Source organism: Gouania willdenowi, unplaced genomic scaffold (genome assembly GCF_900634775.1).
Source record: "Gouania willdenowi unplaced genomic scaffold, fGouWil2.1 scaffold_187_arrow_ctg1, whole genome shotgun sequence".
In the NCBI taxonomy this organism is placed as follows: Eukaryota; Metazoa; Chordata; class Actinopteri; order Blenniiformes; family Gobiesocidae; genus Gouania; species Gouania willdenowi.
The window spans coordinates 137,232-151,928 of record NW_021144937.1 but is presented as its reverse complement, the minus strand read 5'-3'; the positions used below and the strand labels follow the sequence as shown (position 1 = coordinate 151,928).

Sequence of the window (14,697 nt, the reverse complement as noted above, 5' to 3'; positions counted from 1 at the left end):
AGAAGTGGGTCAGAAAATGGATGGATTATCAAGTCTATGAACAAAGCCTTTTTCTCTAATGTTTGAAAGCTGATGAAGCAATGATACTGGTCTGTAGTTAGAGCTGCTTATATTAACACTCTAATACATGGAACACTTTCACTGTTTGATTATTTATTACAAATAAACCACTTTGGAATGATTTATTGGAGACACACGACTTATTTTACTATATATTCTATATTAATTCATGAAAAGTTCATTTCAAAGCAATAAGTTGACATTTCATAATGTTTTTTTTTTTTTAACAATGTGAACTATTTATTTTTAATCTACAGAATGAAAAAACAATGAAGATAAAGTTTTACTGACTCGACTTTTTTGGAATTAATCTGTGTTTCTTGGCTCAACAATCTCCTTAGTGAGGTCGTATCCAACATTCACCAAATACCTGTTAAATTTAGTATTAATATCTGTTATTCTTTCACTACATCATTACTCTTATTATTAAATTATTTGGATAATCTGTTGTTATTTTTGATGATTACACCAGTCCATGTTTTTTTAGTGTTACTCTTATATTGTTCTAATCATTTTTCATGTTGATATATAGAAAGTGTGTTGTTACAATTGCCGAAGTACTTATGGTTAGTGTTAGGTTTAGTCTTAGTCACGTGACCTAAACTGGCCAATTAGGGGCGCTGCATACTGATAGAATGTTGGTATTATTGATATTGATAGGTCAACCGTACGGATAGTCACTGCCTAATATATATCATATTATTTTAAACTTTTCATAATGTTTACTCATTGGTTTTTATATTATTTATGCTTATCTTCTGCTTCTTTAGGTTTATAAAGCTTTTATTCAGGACATTTATCTTAGTGCATACAGTCTCTAAGGCCTCAGTAATCCAAGGCTTGTTCTAAAGCTTCTGCTTCCTGCTCTTTGTTTAAAGGACAGTTTTTCTCATGTAGCATCACTAATGTGGACATAAAGACATCATAGACATTGTTTGGATGATCACATTGATAGATCTAAGCCCAGCTCTGGTTTGTAACTGGAAGCTGTTCACTGATATCACTTCTAAATAATCCTCCATCTACTTTCCAATCAGCTGAATGTGTCCAAATGTTAATGATGGATGTGTCAGTGTCTAATGTGACTCTGCTTGGCTTTAGAATGACTAAGAACAGGCCACAGCTGTACATTGGATGTAGAACATCACAAGTCTTTATGTGTCTGTTTGGATTCATAATATTAATAATGAAGTCACTTTGTATTTTATTGAATCATCAGAGTTATGAAACATGTCAGCTAATGTGTTCTTCAGTGTGTCAATGCACCACCCTGGTGTTCTGTATATACAACTTTATATTATATTCATTTACACACTTAGACATGTGATTAACCTGGACACACCTCCACTCTGAGTCCACATACAGGGAGACTCCGCCCCCTTTTAATCAGTGCTGTTCATTGGGAATAATTCATATCCTTCTAGAACCAAAACAGGAACTCTTTCACTGTCTCAGATGTTGATACAACACTAAATTTAAATAAAAAGCCTTATTAATGTAGGAACAATCTCAAACTAAAGAATTCTGCACTTGTTTGACTCATTTTATCAGAATTTGTTAGAAAGACATCATGACTGGATGTGAAAGCAGCGGTTACTCTAAAAGTCTATTTTTAAACTCCTTCAGCTTCACTAAACACTCAGTTTCCAGAGGAACCTTCACTTCCTGTTCTTAGATCCATCCAGTGGATGTTCTTCTCATGGGAACCATGTGTGTTTGATGGAGGATTATGTGCTATCCAATGAAAACCTCTCCCTCTCTCTGACATGTTTCTCTGTTCAAAGAAATCCAGCACAGACAATAACACGTCTTTATTTAAAGGAACAAAGCTTCACTGGACATTTGATATCATTACATTTACATTGATTCAAACTTGATGTCAGAAGGAAGATTTAAGAAGAACTTTAGGATTTATCATGGTTACATAGAACATTGTAAGTTCTAAAGAAAGGCTGGACAGGCTAAAGAACAGATTAAAGAACATTTCAGAGTTAGAATAAATCTATGAGCTGTAATCACAGAGTTGATAGAAATGTAAATATGGTGATAAAATGGGAGTGTTTGGACACTTTGGGCTCCCCTTCCCCTGATATTCATTCAGCACACTGCATGATCCATTCACAGGCTTTAGGCAGGGTTTCCCTGTCAGGAACCATTTCATCACATTCACTTCAACTGTAGAAAAACATACTTTATATAAAACACATCACATCTAAAATCAAGAAAATACTATTATGTGATGTATTAGATACTCATTTAAAACTCATTACAAATATGAATCCTTTATAAACACAGAGAAAAGAAACAGATTCAAAGGTACATGATGAAGATGGTCTGTATTAACACAGCCTGTATATTCATCTACAAGTTAGGATCTGATTATTACATCTATTAGAATGTTAGTCACCTTCTCTACATTCTATAAAAAAAACTACTAATGATTAATATGTACAGTATACAAACTTATGATGGACATCATAGACTGTCTTTCATATAAAATACGTGTTAAACTTAAGGCCCGGGAGCCAAATCCTGCCCTGTAGAGTATCTAATTCAACCTGCAGGAGAAAGTAAAAATGACAGTTAATTTCTACAATTATTCATGTTTTCACTAATTCAGTTGTAGATATCTCAGCCTCTCTAAAAACAAATAATTTTAAGTAAACTCCACAATATTAGCAGAGTTCACAGTTTTCCCACACTGATAACACATGATGGGAGTTATTTTTAAACTGAAATTGTTGCAGGAACTCTCAGTTTTCGAAAGTTATGCAATTTTTCCAAAATTAATCCACAACATTTGAGAAAATTAAAACAAAGTCACTCATAAACTAGGGCTGGTTTTCCTATAATCTGCAGCCCTTTGGACCTCAAACATGAGTTTGACAGCCCTGATATAGAATCTGTCATTAGTGTATAATAATAATAAAAATAATAATAATGTGAATCATTCTTCATATACATCATGTATGAATACAGAAGCTATAGAATGTATATCCTGTATAGAAAGTGAACAAAGGGAAACTTCTTCCTGCTTCCTTTCCAACTGATCATTGTATTGATCTTTTCTTTCAGACCACACCTTCAAAGATCAACAACTTCCTGAACTGTTGGTGTCCATTTTCCAGCTGACAGCAGGTTTATGTTGGAATCCTGTGCAGCCTGATCTCTGGGTTCTTCAGTCCAACACTGGAACCAGAAGGTGTCGTCACCATCCGTGTGTCGCTGGGATCTGAAGATGATTCCTGCTCCATGTCTCCATCCACACAGAGATGTGAGTGGAGAACAGATGAAGTGCTGAAGGTCTTCCCACACTCATCACATCTGAAAACATTCTTCTCATGAACTCGTTGGTGGAGATTAAGGTTAGATTTCCTCTTGTAAGATTTTCCACATGTGTCACATTTATGAGGTCTTTCTGATGAGTGGCTGATTTGGTGATGTTTTAAATCTCTATATGTTGTAAAAACTTTGTCACACTGGTCACAGGGACACACTTCATGTCCAGTGTGAGATCTCAGGTGTTCAGTGAGGGTTTGTTTGTGTTTATATATTTTCCCACAGTGGTCACAGCGATACAACTCTGTTCTGGAGTGAGTCTGCATGTGCAGAGTTAAATTTGATCTTACTGTAAAAGTCTTTCCACACTGTTCACATCTGTGAGCTTTGATTCCACGATGAATGAGGACATGTTGACTGAGGTTTCCAGAAAGATTAAAAGTCTTTCCACATTCATCACATTCAAACTTTTTAACTCCAGTATGAACGACTTTGTGTCTTATTAAGGTAGAAATCTGGTTAAAAGCTTTTCCACACTGGTCACAGTTAAATGGCTTTGATCCAGAATGGATTCTTTGATGTCTAGTGAGCTTTGATTTAAAGCTAAAGTCCTTCCCACACTGGTCACATGTATGTTTAGCTTTAACTCCAGCTTGGCTCTGCTGTTGAACTCTTTGCTCTGAAGTTTTTCTCTTAGATTTGTTTCTTTGTTGTGGCTGAGCTTCATGGTCCTGAGAACGTTGAGGTGTCACTTTGTTCTGGCTTCCATAGTCCTGTAGAACAGTTAGAGATTAAACACAGAGAAGGAACCAAACAAACATTTGTGAATCAGTTGTTAAACCTCCAGCCCTAAACCAGCTCAATGTGGAAAAAAAAAATATTGGCGTGTTAGCTCCCCCTACAGAGTGAAAAGAATTTAATTTGAGACAAATGTCCTATTGTAACACACTTTTCATAGGGCGTTTCACTGACAGGGTTCAAAGTTGCTGCAGATCATCTAGAGAAGTGGGACACCAAAAGAGATCCATGGATTTTTGTTAACTTTTACAGTGTTTGCAGGGCAGATCCGTGAATCTTGGCCTTTTTTTTTTTTTAAATACACAAAACGACTCCAAAAAACATACATTAGAGAAAAATACACCAAACAAAATAAAATATAGAAATTTGTAAAAAAAAAAAAAAAAAAAAAAAAAAAAAAAACCAACAAACACATTTATCATGCACATATCCCATAGAATTAAACCAGGGAAATCACACACACTTTTTATAACTGATTTTTTATGAATGTAGAAAGTGAAAAACTTCCTTTACTTCTTTTATCAATTAATTAATCTAAATCTAATTTTAAATCATATTTAATTTGCAGAATACCATACCAGATACTTGTTAAGCTTATTTTCTACAATGCTTGTCCAGCTTGAAAGAACATGGATGGAACACAAGTAAGACGTGAGATCACCTCCGCTTTTAAAAGTTTATTCAGTTTTGTTGTAGGTTTTGTAGCAGGTTGAAAACCTTAAAGAAAAGGATGAAAAAGAGAGAAAGGAAGAATGAGTTCTAATCAAATGTTTTTAAAAGAATGAACCACCTGAGCTTTTCCTATTTTAAATATTTTATTCATTAAATAAATTAATTTTCTGCTATTTAATAATTAATGTTTTTAAATCAACCAACAATGTTTAACTATTTCTATTTGTAAAATTAAATCATGTGCTTTGGTGTACAAATTTTAATTAAAGTCTAACTTTTTAACAATGTATTTTACCCATAAACTTATTTATTAACTTTAGTATTTATGTAAACTTATTTATCTGAAACTCTTAACCAATATTTATTATTCTTAACATGTCTGTGATTTTATTCTTCATTGTTTTAACCTAAATTACACTATGAAATCATTATATATATATATATATATATATATATATATATATATATAAATTGGATCAAATAGTACCTTAATGTATTTGACTAAGATGTCACTAAACAAACAAACTGGTAAAGCCAAACACTTTAGCTGTAGAGTTAACTTACATTTGGGTCAAAATACATATAAACATGGAATCAGCCTGTGTACTTTAACATGACCTATATTCTAACTTAAATACTTGCTTTTAGGAGCTTAAAATAAACATAATAATTCAATAAATCTGAAGACACTCACTAACAACATCTCTGAGCTCCTCCACTACATTATCTGAGAGTCCAAACACACAGGTGTGATAGATTTTCAGTCAAAGTAGTAGAAGGAGGAGCTTAGACCTAATACTTATGTTGGGGCTCCATCTAGTGTCTAATTGTAGAACTACACCTACACCTGACCTCAGGTGGAGTGGACAGAACAGGTGAGAAGTGAGAGAAGGTTGAGAGTGTTGGGAGAGGTGGTTTCTTCTGGAGTCTTGGAGCATTTGGAGTGCCTTTGTTCTTTTCTTCATTTTTGGCAAACCAATACTGGGTTCAAAACATCAACACATTACTTTTTAAATGAAAAATTATATTTTTAGTTGATTAATTATTATTATCATATTTAAGTGTTTTTTCTAAATATATTTGGTGTAGTAGAGGTGTGTGTAGATGTGACCTAATAAAGACTGTTAGTCATTTTCATGCTATGAGAGTGATTTTTTTTTTAAAAAAAGAAGTCCTTGCTGATTAATGACAGTATTTAAGGTTATTGAATAAAAAACATCAGAAAATCAGAGTGTTTTTTATTAATATTATTATTATATTTGACATAATAAAGACTGTCAGTTGTTTTCAGGCTATTACAGTAACTGTTAAATAAGTCTTAATATAAAAACGATTTAAAACCATTAAACAGTATTTTCTTACCATTTTGTCTGTAGGAGATAGAGAGGGACTTATTACTGATGGTAGGGCTGCACGATTTTAACAAAAAACCTAATTCCAATTTTTCTGACATATTGTGATTTCGATTCGATTTATGTTTTTAAAAATATTTTATACATTTAAATTCAGATGAGTTTTTTTTCCCCGCATCATTTGTTTTTAAATTCCTTTTTTTTTTCTTTTTAGAAATTTTAATAAATCTTTTAACTCCTGTAAGGAAACAAAATACTTATAAATAAAAAACCCACAATTAAACAAAAATCTATGTCAGAAATAAAGTAAAAGGGAGGGGGCGCTAGTGAGTATCGTATGGAGTAGACGTGTTTTACCTGGGCTGCTCACCATGCAATAATTTATTTATTTTGCCATATTTTACAGCAATTTGTCAATTATATGCATCATTTTCCATCTTTGAGTCATTGAGCATGACAAGACCCAAGGCTAACCGCGGAAAGAACTTGGAGGGAGCCCCTCGCGAGGACGAGGAAGCACCGGTGGCGGAGCATGGGGAGCCTCTCGCAGGGCCCGTTTTTCCAGGAAGTGAAAGTGGGTCGGTGAATGTTCTTTCTGCAATAGAGAATATGAGCAAAATGATGACAGACTTCATCGATACATTAGAGGCGTCTCTTGCATCCACCCAAGCATCTTTGGTTAGCCTCAGGAACCATGTGAAAGATGTGGAAGAAGCTAGCTCGGACTATGACCACCGCCTCACTGCTCTGGAACAAACGTGCACAAGGGTGCACGCAGAGAATGGTGCGCTTCGTCTGAAGCTGATCGATCTTGAGGCTCGCTCTAGGCAGCAGAATATCAAGATTGTGGGTCTCCCTGAAAAGATTGAGAATGGGCGCCCAACTGAGTTTGTGACGGAGTTTATTACGGGAGTCCTCAGTGCTGGCAATTTTCCAAAGCCCGTGGATGTGGATCGAGCACACCGCATTGGAGGGCAACCCTCTGCCAATGACGCGCGGCTGTGCATAATGATTGCCCAGATTCATCATTTCCAGACGAGGGAGAGCATACTGCAGCTGGCCCGTCAACAGTTTCCCCTGAGTCACAACGGCAAGCCGATCCACATATTTCCGGATTATCCAGCAGAGGTGATGAAGGAGCAGCAGGCTTTTCATGGCGCTCGTAAAAAGCTCCGGGATGCCGGTGAGCGGACCGACTTCATTTATCCAGCACGGCTGCGGGTTACCCATGGTAACACTGAGAAGGTGTTTTCCTCACCACGGGAGGCGGAGGACTTTGCAGGAACTTTACATTGACCAGATATGGATTGGCACGTATCATGGTATGTGACTTTTATTGTGCAATTATTCCGACGAGGACGTTTTTATGACCGTTTTTCTGTTTTGCATTGCTGGAATGAGAGCCACAAGAACTTAGTGTTAGAGCCGACCTGTAGCTCAAGACTTCATATGGTCCAGCAACCCCTGTATGATTATTTAGGGTTATTGTTCTCACTTTGTTTGGGAAAGTGGGGCAGGGGGAGGGGGGCAATGTTCTTTAGGTTTGGCTTTATGTTTTGTTTTTATTATTAGTGTTTGTTTTTCTAGGGGTGCATGTTTACCTACTTTAATTATAAATGCATCCTAGTTCACCTCCTCTAGGTGGCGGTATCACCTTTACCAGTTGGAATGTTAGGGGAATGGGTCATGTACTCAAACGTGCCAAGGTCTTCTCCCATTTAAAGTCACTGTCTGCTGATATTATTTTTCTACAGGAAACACATATAAGACCTGCCAAAGAAAAATGACTACGGTGTTCCTGGGTTAACCAAATTTTCCAGTCCACCTTTTCCAGTCAGGCCCGGGGAGTTTCCATTTTGATTCGTAAAACTATTCCATTTAGACATATTTCTACTATCAGTGACCCAAACGGTAGATATATTTTGGTATGAGGCTATATTTACTCATTTCACGTTACGCTTTTGAATGTTTACGCTCCAAATTTTGATGATCCAGCCTTTTTCATTAAGATATTTAATAAACTGCCTAACTCCCCTGACACACACATTATTATTGGTGGAGACTTCAATTGTGTGCTAGATAATTTGGACAGGTCAGCCAATACAACCCAATTATCTGCATCCTCCACACTGTTAAATAATTTAATTCTGGAAACTAATGACAATTCTGAGGTTAATGACTCCACCCTATGGGAAACTTTTAAGGTAGTCAGCAGAGGTCATATTATCTCTTTTGAGACCTCTATGAGGAGGGAGGAGAACAAGCGTCTTGCAGAGATAGAAAATGTACTTTGCAGTTGGAAACTGCTTATCGATCCTCCCCCAGTCCCCCTACTCTACAAAAGATTCTGAAATTGAAATATGAATATAATACTCTATTGTCTGACCAGGTGCGGGACCAGCTGCTTAAATTAAGGCAAAGACATTTTGAGCTTGTGGACAAGCCCCATAAACTTTTATCTAGGCAGTTAAGAGGCTTACAGGCCAGCAGAACTATTCATAAAATCAGGTTAAAAACAGGAGAAGTAGCTGTTGACCCAAAAGGCATTAATGATCGTTTTAAAGAGTATCACGAGCAACTCTATATGTCAAAAGCAATTGGGAATCTTTCTGACTGGTTTGGCGGTCTAGCTCTTCCTAAGTTAAGTAAGATTGCACAAGATGCCTTAAATTTAAATATCTCAACTCAGGAAATTTTGGATGCCATAAAATCTTTTCCTAATGGTAAGACTGCAGGACCGGTCGGCTTCAGCATTGAACTATATAAAAAGTACTCTGAAAAGTTGGCTCCCCTCCTTTTGAGAATGTTTACACACTCATTTGAAACTTGTAAATGTCCTCGCACTTTGTATGAGGCCAATATTTCACTGATACCGAAGGAGGGCAGGGATGAGACTGAGCATAAACATGAGAGAGGCAGTAAAATGGCCGCCCTTTGCTTAGATGCGGAAAAGGTATTTGACCAATTGGAGTGGCGATACATGTTGAGAGCTTTGGAGGAGTTTGGGTTTGGCAATCGGTTTATCGCTTGGATTCCATTGTTATACACCCAGCCCTCTTCTTCCATTTTAACTAATCAAGAAACGTCGGCCCCCTTTCTGTTACACCGTGGTACACGGCAGGGCTGTCCACTCAGCCCCTTGTTGTTTGCAATTGCAATTGAACCTCTTGCCATCAGTATTAGACACCACACTCTTCTTAGACCCATTCACCTGGGGGATACCCTTCTTTATACGCGGACGACGTTGTAATTTCCCTCTCACAGCATGAACAGTCCATCCCTGTTCTACTTGACCTCATAAAATCTTTTGGCAAGGTCTCAGGATACACGATTAATTGGCAACCTGTCTAACTGATGACCTCCTTCTGATTGTGTTGCTAGTTGCTGCTTGTAACTGTAGCTGTTCCTTTGATGTCTAAATAAACTCTGCACTATGAGCTCAGAAATAAGTCTTTTCACAATAAGAGTCAGACTAGTGTTGTGTATGAGATAAGCTCAGTTAAAGGCAGTAACAGAGGCTAACGCTGCTAAAAAGTCAGATCAGTGATGTCACACACAGTGAGAACAAGTTAATCTGAACTGGTTCTAGAGCCACAAATGGAAACAATAAAGTCTAACAACAACATGTGATTCTTGGAGGATCTTCTTATTCACACACTGCATTATTAAAGAATATGTGTAAAAGCTGACATTTCTGATCAGGGCTCATCATGTTATGGCTGATCTGTTGTTGTACTTCCTGTCTGTGTCATTGAGCAGTTGGAGGTCACATGTTCCACCAGAAGTCCAGCTGATGTTCAGCTTTAAAGGTGTCCTTCACTGGTTCCACATTCACTGGTTTTGTTCCACATTTGCTGAAAGACTTTAATCCACTCATTTCTCACCTTTTCTGAGGAGTCCATGTTTGCTGTCATGGCTGAGTGGTTCCACAATCCTCCTTCAGATGCCTCCATTCATCTGTAACATCAGCATGGAATCAGCTCCACCTGAAGGATGGAAGAGACAGAATGAACGTGAAGGATCTAGAAATATTCATCCATCCTTTGCAGTGTTATCACTGATTAAAAGGATCAGTTTGTTCAGAGATCACATGATGTGGAGGAAAATATTTAGATTTTGTGGCTGAAGAATTTAAATTCCCATGGATTTGCAAAGGGAAATGTTTCAGGGGACCGTTCATTTGGTGCACCCCAGCACCCCTCCTGGTCCTGAGCTAAACAACATGTTGAAGCGTCCACCTGAAACACGTCTAAACTACCAAAATACTGAGCAGACCAGTTCCCACGTAACGTTTATGTGTCTGTGAAGCTACGGCCATTTCTGGTGAAGAGCTGCAGTTGTTCTGTTGTTGTGGACGAGACCAACGATGACAGGGATTGTAGAGTCTGAAACATCATAGGTTCATGATAACTTGATAGTTTCCAATACTGTACAATATTCTGCCCTCTAGTGGTGAAATAACTGATGCATTTGTTTTTGTTTAATCATTATAGTCTGGAATGATGTCATCAGGATGATTTAAATTAGTTTAAATATAATGAAGTTGATCAAAACTTCAGTAAACCATTGATTCCTGAGGGGAAATATGGTGATATTAATGACATATTTATTTAAAAAGAAACAGTTTTTGTTTAAATACATTTGTAATATATTTCTAAATAAACAAAATTAAAAAAAAAGTGAAAAACACGGAATTTTGAAAAAAAAAAAAAGATTATACAGTAGCTAATGACCTTAGTTCCTCTTCAGTTTCAGATAGAAATGGTTCATCAGTCAGTTATTAATCAGTTTATAGCATGTCCCATTTATTAGTGTTTTTATGACAATTTGGATAAAAATAAAGAATAATGGAGTGATCAAAAATGTAAAAAAAAACAAGACAAAATTACTGGATTATGTATTTATCATGAGAATGCAAAATAATCAAGAATCAAATTGTATCAGGAGTTGAGTTAATCGTTACATCCCTAGTTGATGTCAACATCAGATCAGTGCACGGGGAAACCAGCACGTCAAGCATAGGTGTGCAGTGTGCTCCGCTGCGCCACAGACAGCAGTGGATCTATTTACATAATCCACGTATCAAATATAAGGATAATCCATGTTCTTGTGCAGAAAAAGGACTGAATTAACAGTGGATGCTTGTGTTTGTTCCCTCTCTGCTCTGAGGACAGCACACTGCGCTGACAGCTGAAGTGCAACACTTTTTCTTTTTTTTGCAGCGCAGCACTTACTCTCACACAGCTGTTGCTGGACATGAATACATTGTACTGATATTTAATCCTTATCACCTATATAACTGCATTGCAATTTATTATTTTATTTTTTTACGCTATTGAAACTGATACCGTTGCTGGTCGACCAATGAAAATATTGGTCGACCAATGACAGCATCGACCAATTAGTCGATGCCAATTAGTGCTCAGATAGTGAAACACAGCAAGTCCGTGGACAAGTTAGCCCGTATCCAGACAAGAGCGTGTCGACCGCAGTGTTTGCTCTCATCTTTACAACATAATTTTTTGGTTGGTTTGTCTCAGTAACAAAAGTGTTTTGACCATAATGGCCCAAAAGTCCAGGAAAATATCAAAATATGAGTTTTGGTCCATATCGCCCATCCACGATACATTAAATCCCCTGCTGATACAATTCATCCTTGTTCCTGATTCAATTTGATGGAGATTCAATTCTACACAATGTGAATGATTGGATTGTGAATAACGTGATTCAACATGATGCAAAAAAATTAGACAAAAACATTTAATAGTAATAAGTAGCTGCCATTCAGTATGGTACTAGAGGCAGAGGGTTTATCGTGTTCCTTATCGTGTTCCTTAAAGCATAATTAAAAAAACAGACCTTTTCATAAGTACCATTGGAATTTGGAACCAGATTCAACATAAAGAACAGGAACTGGTTCCTCACATTTAGAACCAGTTTATCACACTGTCACAACTTAAACAGTAAACAGTGACATCATCACTCTCAATGAGTGACTTAAAAATACACTTTCAATAGTACTACGTCCATATTCTTGTCTGCCACAGATGCTAATCTGAACTGTTCAGCAGCTATTAGGCTTATACATTAACATTTCTAATAATAACCTTTCACTATTAGGTATTTCACAACTGCTTGTGCAAAGAAAGATTAAAACTATTATTTGTCACAAGTGAGCCCCTCAGTTTGCGTAAGGTTTAGCAGCACGACATTCTTTATAAACCACCTGCGTCTAATCAAGTTTACCATCTTTCTATGCCTGATTCAAAGTTTTTAGGTGAGCTGCTCTCACTTGTTGTGGTAGAAATGTGCTTCCAGGCTTCAGTTCTAAGTGTGAAGCAGTGATAATGCATTAAATGTGTCTCAGAAATACAGGATAGAATGAAATAAAACATAAAAACAAGAACAAGCGGATCAGAAAACGGATGGATGAAAGAAAAAAAAAATACATTCTTTTGGCTCTTGGTGTGAAGCAGCCATGTTTATCCAATCCTTCAGTAATTAAAATGCATCATCCAGGTTATTTGTTCTTCTATGTGGCCCAGTGCCGACTCAGCGAGGGCTGCACAATTTTGACAAAAAACCTAATTGCGATTTTTCTGACAGATATTGCCAGCTCGGATCGATTTACAATTTTTAAAAATATTTTAAATATTTAAATACATATGTGCTTTTTTTTTTATTCTTTTTTTAAACCAAATTCTGTTTTCTACATCAATTTTTTTAAATTCTGTTTTTTTAAGAAATATTAATCAATTTTTTCAGAAATTATTAGTTTTTAACTCTGTGAGGAAACAAAATACTAATAAATAAAAAACCCATAATTAAACAAAAACGGATATAAAAAATAAAGTTTGGTTTGGATCTACAACCAAACTAGACAAACACAGACTACAAAGGATAATTAGGACTGCAGAAAAGATCATTGGTGATGATCTGCCCTCCATCCAAGACTTATACCTGTCCAGGGTAAGGAAACGGGCAGGTAGCGTCACTGCAGATCCCTCACACCCTGCACACAATCTGTTTAAACTCCTCCCCTCTGGCAGACGCTACAGATCACTGTATGCCAAAACTACCCGCTATAAAAACAGTTTCTTCCCCCAGGCTGTCACTCTGATCAACTCTAAACAGTCATAGAGTGTCAGACCTGTTTCTGTGAAATAACCTGGAACTAAACATAACAACCCTGGATCAATCTGTCACTGAGAATGTTCATGTACATACTATTTAATTTAAATGTTCTCCTGCACTACTCATTAATGCACTACTGCACTATTATCTTATTATTATTGTATTTTTTTATTATTTTTTTTTTATTTATATATACTATTATTATTATTATTATTATTATTATTATTATTATTATTATCTTGTTATTTTAGTTAGTTTTGCACATTCTAGTCTAACTACTGTTTATATTTATGTTTATATTTATTAGTATTTTTTCTAGTTGATTGTTATTATTTAATGTTTACACTATCAGAGAGAGCACAGTTCACCAAGTCAAATTCCTCGTGTGTATAACATACATTCCTGGTCAATAAAGTTGATTCTGATTCTGATAAAGTAAGATACAATTAAAAGGAAGATATAAGTTGTACTGTGAGGAAACAAAATAAATACCAATAAAAACGAAAACTATAAATAAACAAAAATCTATGTTTAAAATAATGAGTAAAATACAATAAAAGGTAGATATAAGTTGTAGTGACATGGATTATTCTAACTGCTCCTTTTTAATTATTCATGTCATATAAAGATGTATGAGAGCAGCATTAATGTCACTATATTTACCCTCAGAGATCAATGGTTTACTGAATCTGATCAGGTTTATTGATCAAGTTAATTTAAATTAACCTAATTTAAATGATCCTGAGGACATAATTCCAGACTATAATGATTAGCCTTTAGCCACAAGGAAATAAGAGGGAACAACCCCCCGCCCCAACCCCGGCACAGACGCCAGCACCCCCCAGCGTGCCCACAACCACACACCAGCAAGGCAGGCTTGTCCCGGGCCCGCACACCTCGGGGACCGCCCCCAAGGCAACCACAGTAGTCCAGACAAGCACCAAGCCACACTTGAAGGTCAGCGGCACCCCCACGCCGCACCAAGCCGCCAGTCTGAAGAGACCCTCAGCAACACCCCCAGAGACCCACCGCCCCACCACACGCCCGCAAAAATGTGTAGCGCCACTGTAAACAGGAAGTACACTGCAGCTAGCAAAGTAACAGACAAACGCACCATATTGTAACGATAACGGCGTTATTTCTTTAGAAAAAACATTGCGTTACAGTACTAGTTACTGTCAAAAGTGGCGTTGGGGCGGTAACGCATTACAACACTGTCGCCTGGTAATCTTAGATTTAGGTAAATCAAACAGTTATAGTCCGAAAGATGAGGTATCTCTGGACCTACTACTTAGCTTCGGATTGCTACGCCGGCTACACCCAGCAGCCTGTGAAGCAGCGGAGCCTTGTACCAGCGGTGTCCGCCAGCGGAGGAGACATAAGCGGTGTGATCGGAAGCAGA

At 36.9% G+C, this 14,697-nt stretch overlaps 1 long non-coding RNA gene across 1 annotated transcript in view; it reads right to left on the bottom strand.

The window, feature by feature from the left end:
* Positions 1-3,899: 3,899 nt before the first annotated feature.
* The window catches only part of LOC114458792 (uncharacterized), a 56,822-nt gene continuing 46,024 nt past the window's right edge, over positions 3,900-14,697 (bottom strand). The window contains exons 2-3 of the long non-coding RNA XR_003673149.1: positions 10,046-10,147; positions 3,900-4,112 (exon numbers count right to left, since the gene is read on the bottom strand). This is a non-coding gene — a long non-coding RNA (uncharacterized LOC114458792). The remainder of the gene's footprint in view (positions 4,113-10,045; positions 10,148-14,697) is intronic.